The 7,837-nt window shown below is 42.1% G+C and overlaps 1 long non-coding RNA gene across 1 annotated transcript; it reads left to right on the top strand.

The window, feature by feature from the left end:
* The first annotated feature begins 569 nt into the window (after window positions 1-569).
* On the top strand, window positions 570-7,833 carry LOC307229193. Its single transcript, XR_013844119.1, has 3 exons — window positions 570-840; window positions 2,119-2,334; window positions 6,750-7,833. It is a non-coding gene; the product is annotated as an uncharacterized lncRNA (long non-coding RNA).
* The last annotated feature ends 4 nt before the right edge of the window (window positions 7,834-7,837 follow it).

The following is a 7,837-nucleotide window of genomic DNA, read 5'->3' as shown; positions in this document are numbered from 1 at the left end:
TAATCAAACACAGGACGCTCCTCGTCGCGCACCTTGTCCGTGTGGTGGGCTCAGAGACGGCCACATCAGACCCGGAGCTCTCGAAGGCATTCTTGCGGTTGTCCGGCGAGATCCAGGCAGTGAGCTTCCGGCTGTACTTGCCGTAGGTTTTCATAAACAACGACTTCCCTTTGTTTGTCACTGGTCTAAAATGATCAGCATCCATTGTGAATAATAATAATAATAATATTATTATTAATCTGGATGGGGAAACCAAGCGCTCCCATTCACAGAGAGTCACCGTCACAGAGAGCCCTCCCTCGTCTCGTTGAGGCGGCTTCGGTGGGTCGCTGCAGACGGCGTTGCCAGATCCGATTGAGAATTTACAGCCCGACCACGGCCTAAAAGTCGCCCGATCCACCAAAAAAGACAGCCCCGCGCCGGGTAACCGCTGACGGCGGGACTGAAAAGGTGCTCCCGACACGCACGGTGCTTCTTTCGTTTACTCCCAGAAAACAAACGAAGTTAAATACGATCCATCGTTTTTGGGTTGTTTTTTTTTTTGTTTTGTTTTGTTTTTGAGGAACGGGGGGACCCGATCGCTCCCTCTTGTTAAAGAAAGAAAACCCGCCAGTTGTTTCACAAAACCTTCCAAAATTTGATGTACCCGCCCAATGTTTTTGTTTTTTGGTCGTTTTTTTTTTTAGCTCGAAACGATTAAAATTAAAAAAAAAAGATGGACAGAAACCCGCCCAACCTGGCAACACTTGTGTGCGGCTTCGCGAAACTACAAAACACGCCCACGCTACGGTGGCTTCGAAGACCCAGTTGAAGAGGAGGAACAAATGGCGCACGGAGCAGGTGAGAGAATGTTGTTATTACTTAATGTGTTATTAATAAACATTTCAAAAGTATATATATATATATATATGTATATGAATTGGTTGTTTTTTTTTCCTTTCCTCAAATGGTTGTTATGTAAACATAATAAGTTTTCCGTTTCCAGTTGTTTGTTTTTTTAAAACGTGGAGTTAAAATGTTTATCTTTTAAAGGCTTGAATCTTTAAAAATGTGATTCTTTCCATTTTAAAGGTGGGTTGATATAGCTGACCAAGAGTTTGTCCAATTTCAAAAGCATATTCTGAGATACTCATGCAGTACATACCAAGCTGGATGGATTGCAGGGTTTTCATGGGTGTTTTCCCCTTTTACCAAAGACGCTCAAGCTTATTATGACTTTTAAAAGTAAAAGTGACCCATTCGCTCGACTCTCTCCCATCTCACGCCAAAGAGTGACCTCGTGGTAATAATCCCCTTTGGTAAACGTCAAACAATTTCTTTCCATTTTTTCCACTTCTGGCATTCGTGGGGAAGTCTTTTTTTAATTTTAATTTTAATTTTTTTTTTGTGATTCACTTTAGAGCACTTGTTATTTAAAAATCTCCTCTGGATCTTCCTGGCAACTCCTGCAGTTTGATTCATTATTATCAACATTTTGAACTAAGTTCAGCATTGAAAGCACTGTACTTTGAAGAGGCACAATGTGGAGGGGGGTAAAGCCACTTTATATGGTTGTTTCTGCTTTGAATAGTGAATTTGGATGTTTGATTCACAGATAAGTATGAATCATCCTACACAGGAACAGGACCTTGAGCCGTGACGCTTGTGTGGAAAGTAAAGAAACATTCACACAGGTTTTGTTATGGACCCATGTTGCTGTTGACTCATCGGAAATAAATTAATAAATGTGAATTATTTATCTCATTAGCAGGTCCCCTAATGGGGTGTCAAAAAAGTGTACAATTATAATCATTGTGGAGCGGTGTTCAACTACAAACATAGGCTGATACGAGATTCAGAAATGAGACTAAAAACCGTGTTTTTAAGTTATAGTAGGCCTACGTTAAGTGCATGTGTTTAAACCTTTAATGATCCCAAGATATGGAGTTTGCGAAAGTAATTCACATTCTAAAACATATAAACAAATACATTTTTTTGTTCATAAATATCTATTTATATAGTTATACCCTTCCATGTGAATAAGGGGAGTACCGGCACAAATTTATTTCCACTTCAAGCGCTGACTACCTTTTTAATAACATTTTCTGTTGTGTTTTGATCTGCTATTGTCTTCCTCAGCCTCTTTTAGTGTCATGTGCACATGGGCGTGGTTTGTAGGGTCTGCAAGGCCCCAGCTGGATATACAGTACTGTGCTCGGGACGAACACGAGAGTGGCTGGCCGCAGACAAAATGGCGAACATCCGCAAGAGGCACGTCTGCAGGTTGACAGGAAATCACGTGACTTCGGCAGCAGAAGTTGGTCTTCTTCATGTTCATATATCTCCCCCTGTAAAGTAAGCACACTTTTTAAAAACAAAATGCAAAGTTTATCCGTTAGAAATATATTTTAGAAGTCAACCGACTGATTGGCTCTCAATTCTTTTAAATGTTCTATGTAATGTTTAAATTAAATGTATTCATTAAACAATGTGAATAGCCACTGGAAGACCCTGCGAGCTACTAATGAAACAGTTACTCTTAGCACTTTTATTGCATCCTTTGTTGTCAAAATGAACCCAACTATTATGTAAAAATAAACACATATCTCTTATGTTTGGAGTCAAATTGACCCCAGCAATTTAAACCTACCAAAAATGACTAATTCAAAGTGTTACTCAAGTTTATACTTCAGAATATCAGCAAGCAACACATACAGGTTATTCAATGATGGGAAAAACAGTGCGTGTCTGGTATGGTCCTGCCAACGTCCAGGACAAGGCCAGACTCAACAGGTCATCAGAGCAGCAGAGAGGATCATGGGCTGTGACCTGTCCACCCTTCAGGACCTCTATACTTCCAGGTCAAGAAGAAGGGCAAAAAGCCATGATCAGTGACGCTTGCCGGGGAGAAATGATCCCCCTGGTAACCTGCATTGATGCCTTGATTCAGATGTCATGGCAGTGTGACAACTGACGTGCTGAAGGGACGATGTGTCACATGTGCACACTCACTATTTAAATGCCTATAACTCTTTACTGAAATAAGATATGAAATATATAGTAAATATATGTCTGAGACTTTGTTCTTTCATTTGGTATGCCTTTTTCTTTTTTTTTAACAATATGATGTATTGATCCCAAGATACATATGAGCGTGAAAACTGTGACAAGATGCCCCGGTCGCCCCCTACATGGAGAGAGCACTCGTCATGTACTGTACGTCCTTATCTAATGCTACTGCCACTCCCACCACCCAAAACGTGTCTTTTGAGTTCTCTCCCTCTCCCAACAATTCAATTACACTTTGACGGGTGATAATCTCCCTGTCCCTTCAGATTAACCCAATAACTGGTCAACAGCTGGTCAGCATTGGTCAACAGCTTATTGGTTATACAATCCTCCTCAAGTGCAGTGGCATTTTCCTGCCTCATCCTGAATGGCACACACTGGCAATGTTTTTACAGCTCCTATACATACTCGCAGAGCCCCAGCCTGTGTTTTGTCCAACTCACAAAGCGTTGCTTTTGATGCAGATCCATACACACGACTACCATCATCTATCCTGGATACCTACCAAGAGTGGTCCAAGAAAGGACAACCGGTGAACAGGCGACAGGGTCATGGGCGCACAAGACTCATTAATGCTCGCGGGAGCGAAGTCTAGCCCGTCTGGTCCTATCCCACAGAAGAACTACTGTATGAAAAATTGGTGAAAAAGTTAATGCTGCTATGATAGAAATGTGCCAGAACACACAGTACATCACAGCTTGCTGCGTTTGGGGCTACATGGCTGCAGACTGGTCAGTGGCCATGAAGACCCCTGTCCACCGCTGAAAGTGCCTACAATGGGCACATGAGTGTCATCACTGGACCATGGAGCAATGGAAGAAGGTGGCCTGGTCTGATGAATCACCTTTTCTTCTACATCGTGTGGATGGCCGGGGTGAGGGTCCGATCCGATGGAGCGTCTGTGGGATGTGCTGGAACAACAAGCCCGATCCATGGGGGCCCCACCTCACAACTTACAGGACTTAAAGGATCTGCTGCTAACGTCTTGGTGCCAGATACAACATAGCTGTTTTGGCATCACGAGGTTGTGTGTGTGTGTGTGTGTGCGTGTGCGTGTGCGTGTGTGTGTGTCAATGACACAATATCTGCTCCCCACTTCACCCTGCTTTGCACCTCATTATTATTATTATTATGTATAACTTTTTTACACTTATCAACTATACTGTACTTTATTATGTTCTCTCCATGTCAATCTAGAGTAAAAGATACCCCCAGGAAATGAAAGCTCTCAAGCTAGATTATGTCCTTATCATTTGAAATGCATGTTTTCTCTAATCTTTCCTTCCAGGTAAAGATACAACTTTTGTTTTCTCAACTGAAAGTCTAAACCCCCATTTTGCTTCCCATTGTCCAACTTCGTTAACTCCTTCCTGTGCCCTCGTAACATGTTCCTCGTTTCTTCCTACACAATACCCCGTTGTCCGCAAATTAAGACCTTCCTACATCTAACATTACATTTTTGAATACATTTTTAATCATAATGGAGAAGAGCACCAGACTTACCACACTTCCCTGAGGAGTACCATATTCCACCGAATATTTACATAATGATTGTGTATCTATTTTCATCTGGATAGTTGTGCCACTCAAAGTCCATGATCCAGTTGAAGATTGTTTCTCCAATTCCAATCAAATGCACTTTAATTAGAATCCCTTCTTTCCAAAGCATATCATCAGGTTTCTCTGCACGGTAGGACACTGCTACCACTGATTCTTTATTCGCTTGAGCTTTCCTCAACTCATTCTTCAGACATATGGCTGGGCAGGTCTGTTTCTAGCTTCTGGGGCCCTATGCAAAATGTTTTTTGGGGGCCTCTATTTTGTGAAACTGTTGGGGGGGGATTCCAAACCCTCTAAGGTGGTCCGGGGGCATGCATTTAACATTTAAATGCATCCGTCTGGTGAAGTTTTAGAGGAAAAGATGCCAGATCTGTGTAAAAACTCGTAACATCCGTTTTTTTCTCTCAAATTCAAATAAAACATCTCAAGTTGACCCCATCAATTTAAACTTGCAGGAAATGAAAATAAATGGGAAACACTGAGGGTCCCCTCCCTCAAGAAACTCCTGAACACTTACAGGATTTACAGAATCTGCATTATAACATCTCCCAAATGCACACAATTTTTTGCTGACCTGCAAATTATCCCAACCGAATCAGACGAACAAGTCGGAACGAATAAACAAATCTTTTCACTGACACGACTCGACAGGAACCGAATCCCACGACAGTTTATTGTCGTCTATACTGTATCACAGTGGTCCTCAAATTTTTTTTGTAGTGTATCCCCATTAAGATCTTTTTTCAGCTGTGAATCCCCTTCACTGCCATTGGGAGGGGGAAAAAACCCATAATACTTATATATAATATTATTATTATAATATATAACAAATATTTTTTAACACTTTTTGTCTGAGTACCCCCTGGTGGTACAAGTACCCTATTTGAGAAACTCTGCTCTATCATGCAGTACATACAAATGCATATCCCCGTCTGGTTACTTTTGGAACCTGCTGCGTTGTACGTTAGAAGATTCTTTATTTATCGTCATTATCCATCCTGGCTTGTCCTTCCTCCGGGGGGCAGCCAGGAGCAGCTTTACGTCCGTCACCGTGGTTTCAGCTCAAACAAACGCCCGGGTATCTAAAAGGCCTTAGCCCTCTGATTCAGATTGGGGTCTGCCCTTCCACTCTTCATCATCTTTAATACTGTTCCCACCTCATCCTTGCTAATTTGCTGCACTTCTTGATCCACTATCCCCACATCCTCCACTCTTCTCTACCTCCCATTTTCTTCATTCATCAACTCCTCAAAGTTCTCCTTCCACCTTCTCAACACACTCTCCTCACTAGTCAGCACATTCCCATCATTATCCTTCATCACCCTAACCTGCTGTACATCCTTCCCAGCTTGGTCCCTTTGTCTTGCCGATCAGTTTAAGTCCTTTTCTCCTTCCTTACTGTCCAACCTCTCATACAACTCGTCGTATGCCTTGTCCTTTGCCACTTTTTTTCCCGCCTTGCGCCGCATCAGCTTGTACTCCTGTCGACTTTCTTCATCTCTCAGACTTTCTCCATTTCTCATTTCTTCTTCGCCAGTGTGTAGGTGTAGGTTATGAGAAAAATTGCATTTTAAGAAGAGACGACAAAGTGAGTTTTTTTTTTTCAACTCATAGTTTGAGGAGATGTTACTGAGGTATGGCAAGCCATTTGGGTCCCGTAAAAGTTGTTAAGTGCTAGTGCAATGACCGATCTTCAACACTTGAGGCAATCAAGTCATCCAAACATAGAATCCTCAAAGACAACATTACATATATATGTACATGTTGGATACATAGGAAATTACAAGGATAGAACAAAATCCAAACAAAGTGTAGTAACAGTCATTTAAAATTGAAAGAATATTTATTTGATATACACACACATCATTCTTTAATGCGGTTTCTCAATGTAGGTACTTGAAGAGGATCCGGGGGGGGGGGGGGTCCCATGCAAAATTATTTCAGATTAAAAGAATGTGATTATATGTATCTTGAAGGCCTTAGCCCTCCGATTCAGATTGGGGTCCCAGAGATAAAATCTTAGCAAATGGGCCCTGTGACACTATTGTGTATGAAATTGAGGGTCCTTGGTGTGATAAAGGTTGAGGGTCACTGCTCGAATGTCAAATTCCAAGAGCCTGATTGTTCCTTGTGTTTGACAGGGGTCCTTACCTGGAGCACAGAGCCACTGGGACAGAAGGGCTGAAGCAGGAGTGGTTCACCAAATACTTCTCCTTCTGAAGAACCCCCCCCCCCCCCCTACACACACACACACTTACAAGGACATTGCCCCCTATCCAGGTCATTGCTTCTTCTTCACACCAGGGCTATATATCATCGACGATAGAATATGAGGTTTTGCTTGTTTTGCGACCGACTCCGGTTTTCCCCAACTCAAACATGTGCACATTGAAGAGGTTCGGCTTCTATAATCAGTACTTGAGCGTGAGCTACAAAACCAGAATGTCGCCTGGTGTAAGCAGAACACATGGCTGTATTTTCAGTTCCATCGAGTTGTTGATTGGTAAGCCACTTTGGAAGGACAAACAAAAAAGAAAATGACGATTTTTTTTCATATTTTGTTTATTTAGGTTAAAAATGTCAAACCCAAATTAAATGACATCCTATTTCCAAAGTTGTCAGAACATTATTGCCACCATTTTAGGTATGCAGATACTAAAAACACTGTAAAATGAAGGTGCGCTGCATTTAGTTTTGATCAACTAGCCCAAATCACGGCCTGCCCAGGAGCAGGAGCGGTGTTCTACGTTAACGTCACCACGTCAAAACAGTGGCGTCCAGATTGAAAGTCAAACCCTTAATCACCTGGTAGACGCATTCTTCCACTTTGGATTCCAAGATGTTACGAAGAAAACATACAAACAAGCACAAGAAACATGGACAGTCTCATCACCAGCAAGGCCATCTTCTCAGACATTGCCTCAAAGCTCAACCAAAAAGTGCTTCTCAAACACATGCCTGACCTCTTCTGAAAACACCCCCCACCCCGGGATCTTGTTTGGGAATGCCTTCTCGCCAAAAGCAGTCGTCCTTTCTATGACACACACACACACACACACACACACACACACACACACACACACACACACACACACACACACACACACACACACACACACACACACACACACACACACACACACACACACACACACACACCTCAATGCTAAATTGTAAAGTAAAAATCTTAAGGAAAAAATGGAATAAAATATTTTGTTTTTATAAGTCT

This window comes from Zeus faber (genome assembly GCF_960531495.2).
Source record: "Zeus faber genome assembly, chromosome: 4".
Classification (NCBI taxonomy): Eukaryota; Metazoa; Chordata; class Actinopteri; order Zeiformes; family Zeidae; genus Zeus; species Zeus faber.
This window is presented reverse-complemented; position numbering and strand designations above follow the sequence as displayed.